This window comes from Thalassophryne amazonica, chromosome 1 (genome assembly GCF_902500255.1).
Source record: "Thalassophryne amazonica chromosome 1, fThaAma1.1, whole genome shotgun sequence".
In the NCBI taxonomy this organism is placed as follows: Eukaryota; Metazoa; Chordata; class Actinopteri; order Batrachoidiformes; family Batrachoididae; genus Thalassophryne; species Thalassophryne amazonica.
The window spans coordinates 49,279,273-49,303,788 of NC_047103.1; positions in this window are offsets into that span (position 1 = coordinate 49,279,273).

Consider the following 24,516-nt stretch of genomic DNA (forward strand, 5'->3'; position numbering starts at 1 on the left):
CGTGCGGAGGAGTTCCGCGCGTCGCGGTGGAGCTGCATGGCGCAAAGCAACGCTGTGATGAAGCCTCACAGGACATGTTGAGGCATGCACAATCACAATCGGATAATCACACGACTGAAAAGCAACCGGAATCCATCTGAAATCCACCTTTAAGCCGTCCTGTGAGACCAACACCGAGGTGGTTTTGTCCCGTGTATTGAACGGCTCCGTGGCGCGTCCCTCCACTTTTCTTTCTATGAAAAAACTCCTATAACAGTGGAATGTGCTGAAAAAGTGCTGATGTCCACGACTTCTGCCTTTTTGTGAAAGTCAGACGAGGTCCCGGATCAACAAAGCCTTCACGTTGGAAATGATCTGGTTGTTTCAGCGGGGTGTGAGCCTGTCGATCGGCGCTGGGAGCCGATCGAAAAAAAGTCCAAATCATTCCGCCATTTCCAGACAGTGAAAATCCGATGAGGGGGCCGGACCACTCCTTCCACAAGGCGTGCTCACAGGCGAATGACGTCACCGACAGGCGTGGAAAAACTCACGCATGCGCACGAGGGTTCAAGCTTGTCTGATGTAAAAACATATGAATCAAATCCATATAGTTAAAAAAAAAATAAAAAGGACCATTACTTTATTGACAGACCTCGTATTCCCATATCTGTGAAAAGAAAACATGATTTCACAGTTACTTCAGAATCAGAATAGCCTTTATTTGCCAGGTAGCTACAAGAATACAAGGAATTTGACTCTGGTTATTCTCTGTACAAGCATATATAAATATACGTACACTGTCATGATGCGAGGTGGCGTGGCACAGAAGATGGTTGGACACAAATGCTGACTCACAGACAGAACGTATTTCTGTCTCAAGGTGTTAACAGGTTTAAAGTAAACTGGGTTTTTGTACCGTCTGAAGATCCTCTGTAGTTTTTCCCCTACTACTGCTAAATAAGGGAGAGACACTCTTCTTCTTGGCTCCGTCTCCTGTCTGTCTGGCCTCTTTGTACTTTGGGACTTCTGCACTTTATCCAGGGACCATTGTGGGTACCCACATACTGTGAGGGCTTTCCGGACATGTTGTTCTTTAGCCCTTTCCTCTGTAGTAATTTCTGGCACCACGGTGGATTAGCGGTTACCACTGTTGCCTCACAGTCAGAAGGTCATGGGTTCAATTCCCACCTGTGGCCTTTCTGTGTGGAATTTGCACGTTCTCCCCGTGTTTGCATGGGTTCTCTCCGTGTACTCCGGCTTCCTTCCACATCAAAAGACATGCAGGTTCGGTGGACTGGAAACATTAAATTGTCTGTAGGTGTGCGTGTGTTTGTTTGTCTACATGTGGCCCTGCGACAGACTGGCGTCCTGTCCACGGTGTACCCCACCTTATGCCCTATGACCCCCCGGGATAGGCTCCAGCCCCCTGTGACCCTTAATTAGACTAAGCAGTTGAAGATGTGTGTGTTTAATTTGTCTGCACACGATGAGCTCCGTGTCTGTGTGGAGCTTTCTGCAGGTTCCTGCAGTTTACACATGTGCCAGTTTTATTGTCTTCTTCACAAGGTCACACTGCAGGTCGGGATGCACCAGTTTGAACTTCCTGAACAACAGCTGCACTGACTGAAGACTCACATGTTGGAGTGATGTGGGTTATTTATTAATTTGTTGGTTTATATTTATCAAGGTCCTCCAGAAAGTAGATGTTTGTAATAAATTGCTATTATTGTGTTGCTGGTTTATTTCAGGCCACAGCTCATTTTAAAGAGACACATCTGTCTTACTGTTCATAGACACAATGTTAACGTCTGAAGATAAGATGCTTCTGATAATGCTGTCAGACACAACATCTGTGATGTTACCTGGAGGACCCCTGGCTGTTTGGAGTGTTTAGAATGTACACGCTCACCTGGGTGACCCAGCTGAAGTTGTTTAGGTGTTTGATGATTGTGAAGATCATGTTGATTTGGAGGATTTTCTTCTGCCATGCTGACTTCCATCAGGTTCCAGCTGTGGAAGGTTTCCAACATTGGGATGCTTTTGTTTTCTGCAGATGGACTCAGCTGCTGCCCTCAACCAGGCCCGTTGCATGAAGGAAAGCAAACCAATAAATTGTCTGGGGCCCCGACCTGGCCTGGGGGTCCACCATAACTGGTTATGAATTTTATGCAACAACAACATTCTGCACACATCAAGATGCGAAGAAGCTGTCGGCCTCCAAATGTTTGTATACCTTCAGGGCTTCTCCTGTGTAGGGTGTTGGAGTGTTGATAAAGTAGTTGAAAATGTCCTGATATCGTACCGCACATCTGGTTTCTGCTCAAACCTGATAAAACTGGTGAACTTCTGAGGTAAATATTGTAGGGATCCACATTCTCTGTATTTTCCCTCAATACCTCTTCTGATGTTCAGGATCGAGCTCTTTAGCAATATCAGACAAATGAGCTTGTCCGTCCACAGACGATCCTGCACCGGCCATACTGTGGTGTGGAACTTGCTGTCCAGTATGGCTGCTTACACAAAATTGCGTGTTGTGTGTGACGTCAGTGTACAATGTCTACAGGGCACCAAAAGGGCTGGAGCCGGCTCTGTTTAACAATCGGAATTTGTTCCGTGTTGGTGCACGTAGCTTTAAGGTTTGGCTACAGGCTGTTTCTGAGTAATGCAAAAGTAATGTTATTTTTCACTGAAAGTAAAGTAAAATCATTTTTGAAGTAATGAGTGACATTACATGTGACATTACTTTTTTGAGTGACGACCTCAATAATGTTCCACGAAATGCTTTCAAGCTATTGGAAAAATACTGACGCTTCATTTCCAAAATTAATGTTGAAGAAAAATGTCGAAATTTCCAGAAAATAAAATCAAAGCAAAAAATAAAAATAAAAAATTCATAGAACTGCCATCAAATCATCCAATCATGACACAGGTTAGTCCAGATATTTTATGAGATGCCAAAATTGCTGTCTTCAAAACAGGTAGCACAGAACAAGAGTAAAAGCCTTCAGTGTCAGTACATGGATCCATATAATGAAATATGTCCTCTGCATTTAACCATCTTAATTACAGCTTGACACAATTCAACCAGGAGCCGCAGGGAGCCACAGTCCAGAGCACAGGGACCAACTCCAGATGTGGAGATGTTGGAGTGCCCAGAGGAAACTCAGACACCAGAACTGTGGGAATTCTAGAGCCTGTTGTGGCCCTTAACAAAAGTTCACAGGGGGGCCCACCAATAAGGGTTCATCACCATGATGTTGTAGGTGTGGCCCTGGACTTGACACGTCACTCTGAGGCCTTTACTCGAGTTCTGCACTACTTTACCACCTGAATCATTTTAATCATCTTCTCCTATTTATTTAAAGTGACTGGAGACCAAAAACATTCCAAATGATCTTTTATTTGAAGTAAGAAATATTAGCAATACAGTGATCAAGGAAAGTAATTCAATGTGTGTTTGAAGATAAGTCGATGTTACATTAATGCTACTGTGAGAAGATGAACAAATACAGTTGCATGCAAAAGTTTAGGCACCCCTGATAATTTTCATGATTTTTCTTTGTAAATCATTGGTTGTCTGGATCAGAAATTACAGTTAAATATATCATATAGCAGATGAACACACTGATATTTGAGAAGTGAAATGAAGTTTCTACTATTTACAGAAAGGGTGCAATAATTATTTAAACAAAATTGGGCAGGTGCGTAAATTTGGGCACCCTTGTCATTTTATGGATTTGAATACATTTGGCACTAATTATTGGAACACAAAATTGGTTTGGTAAGCTCATTGACCCTTGACCTTCTTCCACAGGTGAATCCAATCATCAAATCAAAGGGTATTTAAGGTGGCCATTTGCAAATGTTTCCCCTCTTTGCATCTCTTCTAATGAGTGGCAACATGGGACCCTCTAAACAACTCTCAAATGACCCGAAAACAAAGATTGTTCAACATCATGGTTTAGGGGAAGGATACAAAAAGCTATCTCAGAGATTTCAGCTGTCAGTTTCCACTGTGAAGAACATAGTGAGGAAATGGAAGATAGCAGTACTAGTTAAGGCCCGAAGTGGCAGGCCAAGAAAAATCTCAGATAAGCTGAAGCGAAGGATGGTGACAACAGGGTATTTAAGGTGGCCCACAGACCTGCTCCAAAGACCTGCAACATGATCTTGATGCAGATGGTGTCTCTGTGCATCGTTCAACTACAGTGAGGAAAACAAGTATTTGATCCACTGTTGATTTTGCAAGTTTTTCAACCTACAAAGAATGTAGAGGTCTGTAATTTTTATCGTAGGTACACTTCAACTGAAAGAATCTATTAAAAAAAAAAACACATTGTATGATTTAAAAAAAAAAAAACATTTTGCATTTTATTGTGTGAAATAACAACAAAAAAAGCCAGTCAACACGACAAAAGTTAAAGTGAGACAACTTTTTATGTACGCATTTGCTGGGTGTTGTGCATTTTGAAATTACATTAAATATTGTTAATGTGATTCCACGTGTAGTGTATCTCAGTAAGTGATAATAATGCAAATAACATGCAGTTGTCGTGCAGTATACATTTTCAGAGTCCCTTCGTCCATGCCCAGTCGTCCAAAATGACAGATATTCGCCCGAGTTAAATGAAGGAGAATAGTGGTCATTTTGGGCGACTGGGCATGGACGGAGGGACTCTGAAAATGCATACCGCCCTCCAAAAGCATATTATTGTATTATTACTATGTTAAAAAATGTCTTCATTCGTGGGTTTTAAGGAGTCCCTTCTCTAATCGCTGTCCTTCAGGGGGGATCCTGCTGTACAGGATGACCTTCTTGGGGTCATCAGGCATTGGATAGATGATGTCACAGACGTCTTTCAGTAGATCCACGTTCTCCAGGATGTATTCAGGCAGTTGGGTCTGGAAAAGATACAAATATATTAGCGTTAAAAGTCCATCAGGTAACTTTTCAGAAGAGTTTTCACAGACATTCATTAAGTCTGTTTTTAATGATGTGGTGTTTTGTAAAGTCATTTATTGATCACAGCTGCTCTGACTGATGAAGAAGGTAAAGGCAGATGGAGTGTTTCAGAATGTCACTTACTTTGTATTTGTCCTGGAAAACCTTTGGCAGCACCTTGGCCCACAGTCCATGAGGGAAGGTCTTCAGCAGCTCTTTCAGCCTCAGCTTCATTTCTGGGCTGAGAGCTGCAGGGGAGGAAGGAGGGCTGGAGGAGGAAAACAGGAAAGAATTCATCAGATGATTCTCTTTGTGATACTTTACCATCACTTCACTGTGTGTGACATGAGTTTCATCTCAGCTTTAATTCAACATTTTAACTATTTCACTCCCTCACCGTTCCCTCTTCTTGTTCCCCACAGATGCTGATTTACCCTCAAACATCAGACCATCATCTCAACATCTGTCCAAACTTGATATGTGGATGACAGTCAGCTCTGTGAGTTGCACCTAAGGAGTTTGTTTTGGCAAAGGTCAAGGTCAATGGGGTGAAATGGCAAAATTTTGTGCACCAAACACAGCACACATTTGGAGGTGAATTCTGGAATTGCCCAGGTCAGATTAAATCGATGAAGGTGAAGGTCATCGTTGTCAAAGTAAAAAAAAAAAAAAAAAAAAAAAAATTAAGTTTCTCAGTCTGATTTAAATGACACTTGGGACACATCTGGAGGTGGTTTTTGGAATTGACCAGCAAGTTCACATTTTCCTGACCTCCGTCATTGGGGCTGAGCTCATGTATTTGGTTAGACTCTTTCTCTCCGATTGTTCTGTCTGAGTTATTTTCATTAGTTACTTCATCCAAACCATCAACATGCTTATTAGACCCCATTCCTGCCAGGCTGCTCAAGGAAGTCCTACCATTATTTAATGCTTCAATCTTAATATGATCAATCTATCTTTGTTAGTTGGTTATGTACCACAGGCCTTTAAGGTGGCAGTAATTAAACCATTACTTAAAAAGCCATCACTTGACCCAGCTATCTTAGCTAATTATAGGCCAATCTCCAACCTTCCTTTTCTCTCAAAGATTCTTGAGAGGGTAGTTGTAAAACAGCTAACTGATCACCTGCAGAGGAATGGTCTATTTGAAGAGTTTCAGTCAGGTTTTAGAATTCATCATAGTACAGAAACAGCATTAGTGAAGGTTACAAATGATCTTCTTATGGCTTCGGACAGTGGACTTATCTCTGTGCTTGTTCTGTTGGACCTCAGTGCTGCTTTTGATACTGTTGACCATAAAATTTTATTACAGAGATTAGAGCATGTCATAGGTATTAAAGGCATTGCGCTGCGGTGGTTTGAATCATATTTGTCTAATAGATTACAGTTTGTTCATGTAAATGGGGAATCTTCTTCACAGACTAAAGTTAATTATGGAGTTCCACAAGGTTCTGTGCTAGGACCAATTTTATTCACTTTATACATGCTTCCCTTGGGCAGTATTATTAGACGGTATTGCTTAAATTTTCATTGTTACGCAGATGATACCCAGCTTTATCTATCCATGAAGCCAGAGGATACGCACCAATTAGCTAAACTGCAGGATTGTCTTACAGACATAAAGACATGGATGATCTCTAATTTCCTGCTTTTAAACTCAGATAAAACTGAAGTTATTGTACTTGGCCCCACAAATCTTAGAAGCATGGTGTCTAACCAGATCGTTACTCTGGATGGCATTTCCCTGATCTCTAGTAATACTGTGAGAAATCTTGGAGTTATTTTTGATCAGGATATGTCATTCAAAGCGCATATTAAACAAATATGTAGGACTGCCTTTTTGCATTTACGCAATATCTCTAAATCAGAAAGGTCTTGTCTCAGAGTGATGCTGAAAAACTAATTCATGCATTTGTTTCCTCTAGGCTGGACTATTGTAATTCATTATTATCAGGTTGTCCTAAAAGTTCCCTAAAAAGCCTTCAGTTGGTTCAGAATGCTGCAGCTAGAGTACTGACGGGGACTAGCAGGAGAGAGCATATCTCACCCGTGTTGGCCTCCCTTCATTGGCTTCCTGTTAATGCTAGAATAGAGTTTAAAATTCTTCTTCTTACTTATAAGGTTTTGAATAATCAGGTCCCATCTTATCTTAGGGACCTCATAGTACCATATTACCCCATTAGAGCGCTTCGCTCTCAGACTGCGGGCTTACTTGTAGTTCCTAGGGTTTGTAAGAGTAGAATGGGAGGCAGAGCCTTCAGCTTTCAGGCTCCTCTCCTGTGGAACCAGCTCCCAATTCAGATCAGGGAGACAGATACCCTCTCTACTTTTAAGATTAGGCTTAAAACTTTCCTTTTCGCTAAGGCTTATAGTTAGGGCTGGATCGGGTGACCCTGGACCATCCCTTGGTTATGTTGCTTTAGACGTAGACTGTGTTTCATAATTATTGTATGGCCTTGCCTTGCAATGTGGAGCGCCTTGGGGCAACTGTTTGTTGTGATTTGGCGCTATACAAGAAAAAAGTTGATTGATTGATTGATGTCTTCCCGTCATTGTTGGCTGACTCCTGCCAAGTCCTTTTGCTGATTTCTACCAAACCTGGCATGTCAATGAAAGCTGACCCTGAAACTGCCCTGAAATAATTCATTTTGACAAAGGTCAAGGTAAAGGAATTTGATTTTCAAACCACAATTGGGTCTTGATACAACCAAAGTTGGGACTGTGTCCAAACTCTTGCCACTTCATTGGACCTGTTTCTTGTGGCTGTTGGACTGTCCCAGGGCTGTCCCTTCTCAACAATCCTGTTTGTGATTTTTGTTTTTTCTTATGGACAGGATTTCAAAGCTCAGTCAGAAATTGGAGGGTGTCCAGTTTAGTGACCACAGAATCACATCTCTGCTTTTTGCAGATGTGCTTCTATTGGTGTCAGACTGAGACCTCTGATGTGCACTGGGCATGTTTGAGGCCCAATGTGAAGCGGCTAGGACAACATTCAGCACCTCCAAATGGTCATGAGCTTTGGGTAGAGACTGAAAGAACAAGATCATGAATAAATGGGAAATGAGGTCTCTGTACAGTATTCCAGTCTTACACTCAGGGACAGGGTGAGACATTTTAATAGCAAGAGACACTTGGAGTAGAACCATGGATCTTTCAGACTGAAAGCAGCTCACAAAGCTGGTTCAAGCATCTATTGAGGATGCCCCCTGGTCATCTCCCCCACCAAGTCTTCTAGGCACATGGGAGGAGGCCAAAGGGAAGACCCAGGACACACTGGAGGGATTTTATCTCCCAGGTGGCTTGGGAACACAGCGGGATTTACCCGAAGGGGGTTAAAGGTCAGAACAGGGAAGTTTGGGTTGAGCTGCTTAGTTTGCTGACTCATGACCCAGATAACTGGCAAAACTGAATGAATGAATGAATTTGTAGCAAATGTGAGTTGGACTCTGGAATCGCCTTCCCTGGGTCAGCAAGAGGTCAATGATTTGGGTGGTGTCACGGTCAATACAGTCAAACGTCAGTGTAAGAGCCAGTTAATGGGGAATTCATATAGAATAATAATTTAGTTTAAAAATGTTTAAATATGCTTAATTTTATTTTAAGAAATTCACAATGAGTATATTTTCTAGAATGCATAACTTAGTAATGTAGAACTTTTACTGTGAAAGGTAAATTTGGCTTCCACTACGTTGTTATGTGTCGGACGCGGTCGGACCACCGACCCAGCGTTTGACAGGACCCAGCATGAAATAAGCAGAGCACGGTTCAAAAGATAACAGAATTTAATAATCATGATGAGTGCAGTGATAAACAACCAAAAATGTCCGCGGTCTGGTGAGGTGAAAACACGGCGCGCTCTCAGCAGCGCAAACGGTCCGGAGCCACAGCAGTTCGGACCCAGGGACCCCGCCGACACCCCCCAGGTGGCCGCGACAAACCAAGTCTGTGAAGAAAGAAAACATGAGGTGAGTCCAACACTCTCCACCCAGAGAGACACAGCTCAAAGGTGCACACAATCAGCAAACACTTCCTGGCTTTAATATAACTCAGCTTCTCACCCTGCAGGCACGGAACAACTCAGTTCAAATCTCCACTGCAGCAGAAGCTGATTAGACAATTAGCATAACGTGGTAGCTCAATAACACAAGGTGTGAGGGACACCAAATCTACTGTCATTACTTCATAAAAGTCACCAAAACCAAATTACCTCAGGAAGTGTGCTGAAGAGCATGAGACCTCACCCAATCCTCCTTCACAGACTGTGGCGTCAAACCTGGAGCGGTCTCTGCGTCCGTAATGGTGAGATTGTTCTCCTGACGTCGATCTCACACGTCTGCTCACAAGGTCGAGTCTCTGGCAATCACACACTGTGCATTCAAGGTTTAAATGCAGCAATCTCTGATCAAGACAGAATACACCACAGCTGTGAGCCCTGATGACCTGCACGTGAAAACAAGCCTCAGGTGTTCAGGGTGAGGTCCTGATACTCAGCCACTCAGTCCTGAATGCATACCACCTGGTGGGAGAAACAGAAAACAAAAACCAAGCCAGCCAAACACCCCAGCACATAACACTACGTAATGCGTCATTTTAACATTGCACGTACACATGTTAAGGTCAGATTGCAGCTAGATACGATGGAAGCAACACAGTTTTTTTTTTTTTTTTTTACCGATCTGTACCGAGCCTTTTAATTTCTTCTGTAAATGTATTATTTGAGTTCTCTAAGTAAACATTATAAAAGAAGACTTGGTTTCAGTCGAGTGATTCAAATACTGGTTGTTAGACAAGCTGCAAAGGTGGTATAACGAACTTTGAAGACACAGAGTGCCACCACAGTCAGACTGCTGTAGCTGTTATTGTCTTCATGCCCACAATAAGTCCTCTTACTGATTCATAAAAAAAAAGGACTCACTCACTGTGCTGAAGGTGGGCGTGAGGACCGGGCGTTCTGACGGGACCATCCTGATGTCCCTCGTCGTGATGACACCGACATTCTGTCCACTGGAGTTGGACGGCCTGCGAGGAGTCTGAGGTTTGTCTGCAGAGAGAAACAGTCTTCAGCTAAAGTCAAAACCTGCTGAGACAGAGACGTGTGTCTGTCTCACTGCTACTGACTGTACAGATCTGCAGAAATCTGATCCATCAAACACAATTCAATTAAAGGTGGCAACATAACAAGACACTGACAAAATAAATGTTCACGTCTCTCCTGGACTCAGCAGCTGCACACAAACATTTCCTCAGGCTTAAAGTTGTATCAGGTAAATATGGCTCAGGGTTGTTTTATACAAAGCACCAAACCAAAAGATTTACAGACTTTTCCAAACTGTCTGAAAACCTTTGTCATGACTTTAATGTCATTTTGTATTTATTCTAAGACAGCGCTGCACATACAACATTCATACTGTCTAAAAATTAAGAACATGGACACGAAGAATGTTTTGTTTTTTTCCTGAAAAGGGGTTCGATCCTCAGAGTGACTGACTCAGGAACATCTTGATTGTCTGCTCAGTTCTAATCCAGAAATGTCACTTATGGTTCAAATTTTTTGATGTTTACTGAAAAAACATGCACATGTGTACATCCATAGAAAGTCTCTTCAGCCGACCAGACGTGTCTGATTAGACTTTCGCTGATTCTTTTCCAACTTTAAGGGGTTAACTTTGAGCTTGTCCCGTACCGTTACATTGTTCCAACTCCACAATGGAATAGTTAAAATCGTTTTTGTCCCAAGTGAAATGCTGAAGCTAAAAAAATGAATAAAAATAATGCTCAGGTTGAAAAATCCCACAGTTCCCCTTTAAAAGATTATATTTCAAAACCAAAATTTACCGTTGAATACTCGCGGTGCAGCTGGTCTGACCCTCACATCGGCGATGACCTGGTGTGGTCGGTTCATGTCCTTTGAGACCTGCTGAGGGCTTCTCACCTTGACTGTCTGGGGTTCGGTGTTAGAAAAGCACATCATCTGCAAAAAGTAAAAAAACAAACATTGATGTGTATAATCCACGACCAGCAGTAAAATATCAGTATTTGGTGTAATTATATGGATGTTGGATGGTGTCATGTCATGGTACATATTGTTTTATCAGGGTAAGTTAAAAATCAAAAACAGTTATTTTTACATGTTGGCTGTAATCTTGATGTGAGACACCAGTTGCTGCATTCAGCATATCAAGTTCATTTGTCAAAGTATTTCAGCTAATCTTCATAATTTTATGGTGCCAGCTGTATCTATATATTATAGATATGTTGTGAAACAGAAGCTACAGTCCCAATGTCATCACTTTCTTCTGTGTGAGGTTGGAACCTTCAGCATCTGACGGTGAGTAAACAAACTGGAAATTTAATTCTGATGTGAAAAATATTCAACAGGCAGCAAGTATATAATATAGAAACATGTCCACCATTGGACACATGACAGTTCTTCAGTCAGTCTGTTTTGTCCTTTCGTTGGTTTTCCTTTGGGATCTCACAGGATCACTTGCTTAATGTGACTGAAGTCTGATTTCTTCCGTTTACGGCGAATCATCCCAACTTCCATCATCTAATCAAGACTTCAGCATTCATAGGTTTGGTTCAGTTCTTTCAAGAAGAAACTTTAAAAGTGAATTTACAGGGATTGATGTGGGTTTCACTTCAAAACCATGTAGTTTTTGGATCAGATTTGATGTAATCAACCTGAAGTTGCTTACGTTTGACAAGAGAAATGTCAGAAATGATGTGCTGCGTCAAGAGCGGCACGGTGGCGCGTCCCTCGGCTTCTTTTTCCATGAAAAAAAACTCCTGTAACAGTGGAATGTGCCGGAAAAAGTGCTGATGTCCACGTCTTTTCACAATTCCTGTGCTAGTCAGAGGACATACCGGATCAAGACAGCGTCCAGTTTAGAAATGAACGGCACATTTCACTGTTACAGGAGTTTTTGTCATGGAAAGAGGAACAAAGGCGGAGGAATTCTGCGTGTTGCGGCGGAGCTGCATGGCGAAAAGAAACGCCGTGATGAAGCCTCACAGGACATGTTCTGGCATGTCCAGCTCATGCACAATCACAATCGGATATTCACACGACTGGAAAGCAACCGGAATCCATCTGAAATCCACCTTTAAGCCGTCCTGTGAGACCAACACCGAGGTGGTTTTGTCCCGCATAATGAACGGCTCTGTGGCGCGTCCCTCGGCTTCTTTTTCCATGAAAAAAAAAAACTCTTGTAACGGTGGAATGTGCCGGAAAAAGTGCTGATGTCCACATCTTCTGCCTTTTTGTGAAAGTCAGACGAGGTCCCGGATCAACAAAGCTTTCACGTTGGAAATGATCTGGTTGTTTGTGCGGGGTGTCAGCCTGTCCATCGGCGCTGGGAGCGCGCTGCGCTCTCAGTAGTTGTGGGCCGTCCTTAAAGGGGCAGTAACACTCCTTAATCTGTTTAATCCCCATAAAATCGTCCCTGAATGCCATATTAATTTTTCAAACGGCGTCCACCTGGAGGTCTCTTACAGTTTCTGGAAAAAAATTGATGCATCAAAGATCCAAATCATTCAGACATTTATTCGCAATAAAAAAATAGACGAGAGGGGTAGACCACACCTCACTCAAAGCCTGCTCACAGGCGAATGAAGCAACCGACAGGCATGAAAAAACTCACGCATGCGCACAAGGGTTCAAGCTTGGCTGACGCAATCATACGTGATTCAAATCCATATGGTTTTTGAAAAAAATAATAAGGTCGGATACTTTTCTAACAGACCTTGTGTATATGTGTGTATATATATATATATATATATATATATGTATGTGTGTTTTGTGTTTGGCAGAAATTGTCCTGTTTAAAAAAGTTCTTTCTTTCTGAAATGTGGCTGACAGACACTGATCAAGTCGACCATTTGATCCAAACAAATCACGAACCTCTCCAAATCGATTCTGCTCCATGTGGACGATGGAGGGCATGCTGAGGAGCAGTGACATCAGTGTTCTGTGTCCCATTTTTTGAAAGGTGATGTGTTCTCCAGTCAGCAGTTTGTACTCTGATTTGAGTCGGGTCAGTGACAGTCGCCCCTTGTTCATGTGGAGGATGGCTCGGAGAGTCTTCTCAAACAGTTCAAGATCATCCACCTGTAGAAAAATTAATTCAGAGATAAGCAAACAAACAAACAAGCAAGCTGAAACTTTTATTCGTTATTTCCTTTCCTTACCACTGTCGCCTTTGTGCTTGCTGTAGGGGTTGGTAAGGTTAGACCTTACTTGTGTGAAGCACCTTGAAGCAAATTTGTTGTGATTTGCCGCTCTATAAATGAAGAAAAAAAGAAAAAAAAAGAAATTGAAATTGGAAACTGACAAAGTGAAAGTTGGAGATGGAGAAAGTGACAATTATCATCCACGTCTAGTCACATATAGAACGTGGCCTTTATGCTCCAAAGTCAAACTCAAGTAAATCTGCAGTTACTTGGTGGAATATCACTTTAATTTCTCCAAATTATTGTCTAACATGTATGTCTAAAATACTGCTCAATTCAATGCATTTTAACCAGCAGTTACAGTATCTGAATAAGTGTCCCCTGTCTGTCTCTGTCTTTATTTACCTGAACAGACCCAAAGACAGCATCAAGTTACCCAAAACTCAGAAAGAGATTTTGAATGTTCACAGTAATCATGAATAATTATTGAAGGCGTCTGTTTGTGTTTGATTTATTACTCTTTATTTATTTATTACTTATTTTGAAAGGTTTTTTTAGAGGTTGCCAATGACAACTATGTTTTTTCTGGGACTGTAAAAGCAAATAAACAGATAACAAGTTGGATGGTGCGAATATTTTAAATTTTTTTTACTTTGCTCTAGACAGGTGAAGATGTCCAGTTGTTGTTCCAAGCGCATCCATCCACTTGTTCCAAGCAAATCCAACTGCTAACTAGTTGTGTGAACTAAGTGTTAACCATTGCTGAATGAAAAATGACGTTGGAGCAATTTTACGTTGTGTTACCCATGGCAACCAAAACAAACAAACCCAACAACAAAACATAAATTAATAAAAAGTGTCTATATTAAAATAATTTATTTTGAAACAATTACTCAGGCTAGAATTGTCGATTTTACTATCAACAATGTTTACAAAGTGATTTAAGTATCAGAAGCCTTGATTTATTTTTACTCCAGAGATAACTTGCGATCAGACAAACATTCCCGTTCAAGTGGAACACAAACTACAACTGATAATTAAAACCATTAAAAACGTAGCTGCACCTGATTTTGACATTTTTATTTATTTTTAAAGGTTGCCAGAACTGTTAAAACTGTAGAAAGTCTTACTTTGCTGTAAATAGGTGAAGATATCCAGTTATTAGTGTTGTTCCAAGCGCATCCAACTGCTAACTAGTTCTGTAAACCGCTGCTGTGCGAATTAGCAGCGGCACCACAGTCTCTTATACTAAGAGACTGGTAGCGTGTTTTTGAAAACATGGCTGTGATTGGTCCATCTGATACGTCGACCGCTATTGGCTATCACGCCACGCTCTGTGATTGGCTGTGGCGTAACCGCCAAAAATGTATGTTGTTTCCACCCCTCCAGAGACTGTGGTACCAGTGCTACGTTGTAAACAAAGGCTGCAGCCAATCAGAGAACGGCGTGTCTCAGCCAATCAGCAAAATATCAGAATCCTGACTAAAAGTCACGTGACCAAATAACCCGATGCCGACTCCTTTGCATTGGCTGGAGGAGTGGAACCAACTTACTTTTTTTCCTCTAAACTTTATTTCAACAGATACAGTAACAAACAAACAAAGCACAATGTTGTGTGGGCCGCTGAAGAGGAGGTACTGCTGGCCCACCACCACCAGATGGCGCCCTGCTTGGAGTAAGGGCTTCAAGCACGAGAGGGCGTCGGAGCAACGGAGAGTGACAGCTGTCATTCATCATCTGCACCAGCTGTCACTCATTTTCCACATCACCATAAAAGCCGGACTACAACTCCACCTCCCCGCCGAGAAATCAGCAACCAAGAGGTAACCTTCTCTGCGGTAATTTTCTCTGCTAACTTAACTCTTCTTTGCAGCCGTTTGCCCTGTGGTGTCCTTATCAGAGCTGGAGTAAGGGCGTGACCGCGACGACTTCGCATCACGCTCCGTAGCAGATAAGTGGTTACACAGGAGCTGCACAAGTGTGTGATTGGAGGTGGAGGTGCTCCCTCCTTAAAGAACATTGACTGTGAGTGGACTACTGAGTGTGCGGATTCACACTCACCTGGATTTTCTCTGTTCTCTGCCAGCAGTACCAGGGTCGACAGCCGAAGGCAGAGGCCACCTGGGGACTCGGGACTTGGCAGCTCCGGTGTTCTTCAGGCCCGTTGGTGGTGGAAGCTGTGTGGGAATCAGCTCTTCTCTCGCCAGAGGTCTATCTTCGAGCCTGCCCACACGTCACCTGGTGTATCATTGGCAATCCATATTTCTGTCTGTATTCCGTTGTGTGTTTCCACAACATTAAATTGTTACTCGTTGGCTTATCCATTGTCCGTTCCTTAGCGCCCCCTGTTGTGGGTCCGTGTCATGACACCTTCCCAACACACAAGGCCACAAAAAAGTCACAGTATCGCTGTTATAAACTGATGTTTTAGTGTGTGTGTTCAACAAAATAGTTCGTTTTTGCTTCATACCTTCTTTAGTCTTGTCACACCATAACCACTTGAGTTCCGCCTTCAGAATAAAATGACAAAACATCCGGAGTCTAGGAAACAATGTGAGTGGATCCAGTGAGTTGCATAGACATTATATACCTACACGCCGCATGGATTGCCGCTGCCTATTTTTTTCTTTTTTTTTAAATTGTAAGATGTATTGTACAGAGCAACAAATATATAGTACATAAAACAAAACAGTATTGTGTAATAATTGTATAACAAATAATACTGTACTGTAAAAGGGAAAGCTAGGAAAGGAATGAGACGATAGGATAGGAAGAAAAAAGTCACATTTCAACACTAGGGGAATCAGACAAAAAGATTAAATGCTGAACAACAGTCAAGTGTCTTAATGGTTTTTTGCTTCTCTGTCAACTTAATTGAGAAAACGTATTGTTCAAAACTCCTGTAAAAGGCTTTGAAAGACGGCTTCTTTCTAGAAAATGTGCAAGAATGAATGTGATACTTTGCCATTAATAATAAAAGATTAATAAAATAGCCTGATTTTTCATTTTGCAAGTCCGATTCAAACAAGCCGAACAATACATCCTTCCAATGCAGAGAAAAGTCTCTTACAATGTTTAGAATGAAATCACACAGTCTTTGCCAAAACAGTACAACACTGGGACAATTCCAAAATAGATGTGCAATATTTTCAGGAGAATTGTTACAAAAGCTACAGTTAACATCAATATCTTTCCTAAATCTGTGCTGAATAAAGGATTTTGTAGGATAGAACTTGTGAATAATTTTGAAGGACACTTTTTTTTACTTTGTTAGTAACTAGAAAAGGCTTTATCAAAAATACTAGCAAAGATTCGGTACACAGTGCATCAGTCAGCGAGGCGGAGGTACAGACAGACGTAGTGCTAAGGCGTGGTCCAACAAAACAGGCAGGTTTCAGGTACACGGCATGGAGGAGTTCAAAGGCAAGACAGAAACAAGGTCAAAAATGAGCAAAGTCAAAATACAGGCAGGCAATCAAACCTGGTCCAAAACAAGGCTGTGAGAAGGGCTGGAACGACAACAAAAAGTGCTACGAACTGGCAGGGAAGTCGTCTTCTTTTTCGTGTTTAACGGCGGTTTACCGTGTTTTTACCCCCACCTACTGGACTGCAGTGTTGGTCAGGAGTCTAACATCCCCAAAACCAAATAAAAAAAACAAAACAGCCGTCGACTCATATCCTGTGTAGTAATCCCGTATTCTTCAGATATTCATAAAAGTATTTGAAGCAGCTCCCACCAGACCCTAGCTGAAGCATGTTCTGTAAACTGACGACTACTTGTCTCCCCTGCAGCTGACTGGACAGTGGTTGTCTATGCTGTTGATACTTTGGACACTGTAGATGAACACGTTCCACAGTCTCCTGATTGTTACCACAGTCGCAGGTTCCGTCAACATGTTTACTAATCTTGAACAGTGAGCTATTCAGTCCTGTGTGACCAAACCTCAGTCTTGAAAACATCCTCCTCCCTTTTGTTTCTGCGCGTGCACCTTCCCCTGCCAACAGTACGCTGAATACCACAAAAGTGGCACCCTGTGTGCCCAGCATCCCATAGATGCTGCCACTTGCTGATGCCTTTAGCTTTGATCAAACTTTTTAGTTCAGCTCTACTGTGTCTGATGTCAATATCTATAGTGGACTTCCCTGCTGCTTGTTTAGCAAACTTATCAGCCAGCTCATTTCCTCTAACCCCTATATGAGCTGGGACCTATACGAGGTCTGTCCATAAAGTATAGGTCCTTTTTATTTTTTTCAAAAACTATATGGATTTCATTCATATGTTTTTACGTCAGACATGCTTGAACCCTCGTGCGCATGCGTGAGTTTTTCCACGCCTGTCGGTGACGTCATTCGCCTGTGAGCACTCCTTGTGGGAGGAGTCGTCCAGCCCCTCGTCGGAATTCCTTTGTCTGAGAAGTTGCTGAGAGACTGGCACTTTGTTTGATCAAAATTTTTTCTAAACCTGTGAGGCACATCGAAGTGGACACGGTTTGAAAAATTAAGCTGGTTTTCGGTGAAAATTTTAATGGCTGATGAGAGATTTTGAGGTGATACTGTCGCTTTAAGGACTTCCCACGTAGTGGGATGTCGTGCAGCGCTCTCAGGCGCCGTCGTCAGCCTGTTTCAAGCTGAAAACCTCCACATTTCAGGCTCTATTGATCCAGGACGTCGTGAGAGAACAGAGAAGTTTCAGAAGAAGTCGGTTTCAGCATTTTATCCGGATATTCCACTGTTAAAGGAGATTTTTTTAATGAAAGACGTGCGGGCGGATTGCAGCGTCGGCTCGCAGCCGCCGCGACGCTCCGCCACAGGAAAAACACCTCCGTTGGAAGCCTTAAGGACAAGTTGGAACATGTCCAGCTGTTAAACAATTTCTCATATACTCACTCCACTGAAAGCCATCAAAAGCCGCCTGGATTTTACAAATGGTTATCAACGCGGAAGTGTTTTTCCTGTGCCGCTGCACCGCGCTGGCTGCGTCCCGACGCGCGGACCCGTCCGCACGTCTTTCATTAAAAAAATCTCCTTTAACAGTGGAATATCCGGATAAAATGCTGAAACCGACTTCTTCTGAAACTTCTCTGTTCTCTCACGACGTCCTGGATCAATAGAGCCTGAAATGTGGAGGTTTTCAGCTTGAAACAGGCTGACGACGGCGCCTGGGAGCGCTGCGCAACGTCTCGCACCGTGGGAAGTCCTTAAAGCGACAGTATCACCTCAAAATCTCTCATCAGCCGTTAAAATTTTCACCGAAAACCAGCTTAATTTTTCGAACCGTGTCCACTTCGATGTGCCTCACAGGTTTAGAAAAAATTTTGATCAAACAAAGCGCCAGTCTCTCAGCACCTTCTCAGACAAAGGAATTCCGACAAGGGGCTGGAGGACTCCTCCCACAAGGAGTGCTCACAGGCGAATGACGTCACCGACAGGCGTGGAAAAACTCACGCATGCGCACGAGGGTTCAAGCATGTCTGACGTAAAAACATATGATTGAAATCCATACAGTTTTTGAAAAAATAAAAAGGACCTATACTTTATGGACAGACCTTGTATAAATGCTGCGAGAGCTCCTGAGTTTGTGAGATTATTTGCAGAGGAAACTATGCCATATATAAGATCTTGTCGAGTGTCAGACTGTATGTTTTTAATGCTGAGTATCGGCGCATGAGTCTGATGCTATTACTGCATTCTTTATGTTATGATCAGTCACCCAGCGCAGTGCCAGCCATATCACCAGTAATTCTGCTGTGTATACAGCAAGGTTGTCCGCAATTCGTTTTGCTACCACAACAGTTAACTGAGGAAGGACACAGGCCACGCCAACCCTCCCATCTGTGTTTTTTGAAGCATCAACGTAGATCACAGTAGTCTCACTGTATTTTCACTCAGAAAGCACATGACCCTACCGTTATCCACCACACTCTCACGCCGTTCCTCCAGCAGCCCTAAGTCAACTGTCAGATCTGTAAACAACCACGATGAAGTCACTGAGAAGACTACAGTAGGAGAGACCTTAACTGTGGTTAGGTTCATATCCTCCACTTTCCGTGTGATTAACCATCCAAAGCTTCTGACAGCAGGAGTCTCTCTCTCTCTCTCTCTCGACAGGGTGCCAACACTGACTGGGTAATATGGCTAGTATCATGTATAGTGATCAACTGATGATAAACAATGAAAACACAACCTGGCAGAACAAACTAGAATGGAACTAAACTATGGCAAGAGTATTAAAAGTAACAAAGAAACAAAGTGACAAAGCAAAACAGCACAGAAAATAAACAAGTGACCCAAAACAACTAATAAATGAAAGCTTGAGCAGACAATGAGAAAAAGAAAGGAGGAAAAAATCCGATCAAAACAAACAAACAAAGGCAAAAACATAACCTCCTCCAACTTTGTTAGGGGAGGTAACAGTTAAATATGAGCACGTCACCCCGTCTGTCCCCGCTGAACTTCACTGGCTTCCTGTTGGATTTCCATTTGATTTTAAAATTCTTTCCATTGCTTTTAAGTCTTTAAATGAACTTATCCCACTTTCTGTCTCTGAGTTATTAAAGTAGACCTGCATTGAAATAAATGCAGTCAGATCTTTGGACCAAAAAATGACTTACATTTACACATAAGATCCTTCTGAATGTAGTAAAGTAAATCTGCAAGCCCAGATCTGTCATTCAATGGAGAAATCTTCATTTGAAAATGACAAATTTACAGCTAACATTTAGCCCTCCGCAAATTGTCCCTCTCATCATGGACGCTGCCGAGACGTCAGGGACAAGACCCTCTCCCAGCAAGCATTGCGCGCGCCAACTGTAATTTGTGGATTTACGTCAGTTTGCATCTGCACCTTTTTCTTGTCTTATACGGAAGGATCTACTTTTTTTAAAACTTCATATTGTCTTGCGGTACGATTGGTGAATACACATTTCCTTTATTTGTGCTTGAAAATGATTTTTGTGGACTTTTTCATACGCCCGTTTGATTGAGTGGTGTCGCAATGAAAATCTACTGTCTTTCACCTCCGGTGTACCGTCGCGGGCTACGGAGGCGAGACCCGCAAAGAATTCAAGTTATTAAAAATATATAAACCTCTCTCAGCAGCCACGGAGCTCTGCGGCTTCGATTACCGAGACGTGCGCCGCTGCGGATTTTGCAGCAAGAAGTCTGTCCTTGCGAGCAACAGGTGTCACCGCGCGCACTGCATTAAAATGGTGAGCATAGTCTCTGGACTTGTGCCAAGTTGGCTGCAACTCCATTCAGTAGACAGACAGGTGGTGCTGGCTGCACAGCGGACACGGGGTGTGAGTGCCGCGGCGGGATTTAACGAGCCATGCACTCGGTAAGCGTATCGGGGGCAGTGAGAGTGAGGCGTCGAGGAATAATGTCGCCCGCTGTCGATGCCGCCGCTGATCTGATCCCCGGATCTGAGCAAGCAGCGCTGTATCTCATATTCATTGCAGCTTACTTTTGGATGTTGAAACCAGGATGTGCATAACAGTAACATTACTAAGAGATAAAATCAATTTCAATGCGGGATCGGACTGAAGGCGGGAACGCGTCGTCTTGTCACCGACGTCATGGAAATGATCCGGATGTACAAACTGTTTTCACAGAGGGCTAAATGTTAGCTGCAAATTTGTCATTTTAAACAAATATTTCTCCACTGAATTACAAATTTGGGCTTACAGATTTACTTTACTGCATTCACAAGGGTCTTATAAATACATATCAGCTATTTATTTTCTGAAATCTGACCACATCTATTTCAATGCAGGTTTCCTTTAAACTGGTTTGTGCTGCTGGTTGGTTGATGTTGGAGCTGTCCATGGTCCTGACTGCTCCCGTGCGCTGATGCACATCATGAGAGCTGAAAAGATGCACACAGGACATTCTAGTTCATTGATTCATTCATTTTCTGTACCCGCTTACTCTAGTCAAGGGTCACAGGGGGGCTGGAGCCTGTCCCAGCAGTCACAGAGCGAGAGGTGGGGTCCACTCTGGACAGGACGCCAGTCTGTCACAGCGCCACATACAGACAGACCAACACATTGACACCTATGACCAATTTAAAGTTTCCATTTCACAGAACTGACATGGTTTTGGAGGTGGGAGGATGGTCCTGTCCATGAAACATCCCATATGACCTGCGTCTCCAACAGCCTCTCCTAATCAAACTCCTATTGCTTGGCTTCTCATGCCAATTCCTGTTTTATAACTGATGACAGAGGTGTGAAAGGTGAGTTTCTGGTGCCTGAAAACCACATTGCTCCGGGGTGAGCGTGCCCACCTCCCACTTAAAGCTTCCTTTGTGCATGTTTCCATGCAAGCTTAAGATAAATAATATAAAATTGCTGCAGCAGTAAATCCAACAATACAGAAAAAATATGATTTTTTTGGCCTTTGTACTCTTGTATTTCATGAAATTTCGTTTTTGGGGCTGCAACTGCTGATTATTAATATGCACATGTCGCGGTCATGAATGAGCGAAGCTCGTCAGCATCTCACCATGCAGTGGTGGGCACAGCTAACCAAAATGTTAGCTTCGATAACAGATAATCAGCTAATTGAAAAGTTATCTTTTATGAAGTTAAACCAATAAACCACCCAAAAAATTATCAGAAGCTACAGCTAACCAGTAACTTTTAATATTGTCTATGGTACACTTGCAGCTAACAAACTGAATCCCTTCCGGTAGCATCAAAGATGACCACAGACCCAAATAAGTCAGCACTTCTGTCTTTGAGTGCCCTGCCCACTGTTGGAAGCTCTTGTTTACTACATATCTTAGAGCAGGGAAGCAGCTGAGAGGAGCAGCGAAGCTCAACTCTTTACTCAACAGCAGTGGTGCCGTGAGGCAGAGGTCTTGGAAATTAAAGCAGTGCTAACTTATGGTTTTGATTTATAAATAAAATTAATATGGATAGAATAACTCCATTAATGTCAATTCTGTCATTTGTACAAAGTTAAAATATAACATATATATTTTAATTTTAAACGCACTAATTCTGAAGTTTTGTAACAAACACAGACAGATGCCAAAGGGATTATGGATAAAATGTGCCTCCGCTAACACTGATTGGTTGATTCATTCATTCTATGTAAAAACCAACACGTTAATGTGAGGTGTGTGTTGGTGTTTACATATAAATGTGCTTTTGTAAAATATGCCATTTTTTATTTGTAAAAAAAATCCATTTACAAAACAAAGCCAAGTTGTGATTATATATATAAAACCGGTGTCAAAATAAATAGAACACTGCCATCTACTGATGCTCAGACGCTTAGTACTTAGGACAAATACTGCCATGAACACTACTGGCCAGTAGATGGCAGTAGAGATCCTGAAAACTTGCTAAAACAAATATTCCAAATAAATAATCTGTCCATGTCTGCTACTTTTAAGATGCGTGGAATTTAATAAAAGCAAACCAAATTTCAGACATCTTATATATATTACTCCAGAACAAAGAGAACAATCAATATCTGACAAAAGCAAGACGTTAAAGAACAAACATGGAGTGTTGCAGCTCAGTGATTCTAACTGAAAATAATGGAGAAGCAATCTGAGCTTCTTCTGGCATTTTTACATAAAACAAACACACTAACAACGTCTATAGACCATGAGAATATATTCACGAGAGTTTTACGCACAATATACAAAGGGTTTAATGCTGTTGTCTGTGTGGATCCTGATCAAAGCATCTCAAATGCATCCTGTTGTGACTGTACTGAGATTACCCATAATGCACCTAGACACAGCATGTCCACACTAAAACCTTCAAAATTAGTGCAATACTTTAAAACTAAAACATATAGCTGATATTTTCACTTTATAAAACTTCAGACATGACATTAATTTAAATAACTTGTTAGCCATAAGTTAAAACTGTATGCCTCTGGATGACTTGGGTGATATTGCCAGCAAACTAGCATGGAGTCAAAAGAAATGAGTTTTTTTGTGAGCAGTAGAGGTGGGCGATACTGGGAATTTTGGTATTGATTTGATACCAAGTAAATACAGGCCCAGTATCGGCGATATCGATACTGATACCAAAACGTTTTCATATTTAAGCTTCATAGATGCAAAGGATCCAAAAGACCTAGGATAGAATTTCGCCAAACATTCGGCAAACAAAATACTTTATTATCGCAATCAACATTTTTGTTTAAAAAAAATATCACTCAACACAACTTAAAACAAAATCTCCTGAGGTAGAAGGCTGACAGACCACAATACAAGGTTGCGCTGCTCTGTGTTGTGTGACAGAGCAGTGCTGCTCTTACAGACAGAGGGTAGACTTTGATGAATCTACATGCGCAGCAATCAGTGCATGCAGGAGAGAAAAAAAGCTTGAGTATCGATCTTTTTATACGAGGATCAGTCAATATCAATACCAGCGTTGGTATCGATATTATTGATATTAGGATGGATCCGCCCACCTCTAGTGAGCAGTTCTCCTTTCTTTGCAGAGGATAGAGCAGTTTCTTCTGAAACTAACTCTCCTCTGTTTGCAGAGGACAGAAGTGCCTATCTACTACACTCAAATCTTTGATGTCAGGCTTTATAAATGTTAGCAGTCTAAAAATTATTGGACCAAAATTTATCGGAAGATAATTAGTCTGCTGATGGTTTTCAAAATTACCTGAAAAGCTAATCTGATAATGAAAACATTAGCTTCGATAATTAGCGGATTAGTGGAACTGTGCCCGCCACTGTCACCATGTCATTTAGGTCCTTCAGACTTTGAATAAATGCTGCAGCGAAGCATTAGCATGGCAAAAACCTTTCAGCTTAGACCCCCGCCTTTTTAAGCATTTTCCTTATTTTGCCACTCACATGCCTGGAAAAGCTCCTTGCCATCTAATCATGTCCTGTAGGTCCTTCAGACATTTTTCAGTAAAATTGTTCTTGGTAGCATGAGCATGACTAAAACCTTTCAGCTTCAGGGGGAACACCCCCCCCCCCGCCTTTTTAAGCATTTTCCTTATTTTGCCTTTCATCTTCTGGATGGGCTCTGTCCCCCATACCCCCCAACGTTTTAAGCATTTAACTTTTTTGCTTTTCAGCTGACCCCCCAATTACAGCCCTCTTAACCCCCTGCCACTTTAAGCATTTTTTAATGTAGATTTAAATTAATATTCAGAGTTTTCAGCTAGTTGACAGTAGGGCTGTACAATATGGCCAAATTATCGTATCTCAGTATTGTCATACATTTTCATGTAAATGTCACATATACATGCTGTCCATATTATTGATCTGCTTAGGTGGGTAGGGAGAGTTCCCATGGGATAAAAAAGATTTTAAACCGACCATTACTGGTTCTCGAGACCAGGCACCTAAGTGGCTCTACCCTTTTTTTAATAAAAGATATTTAGGTGTACCTCAGTAAACACTAGTAGAGGTCCACCTTAGATTTGGAATGTAT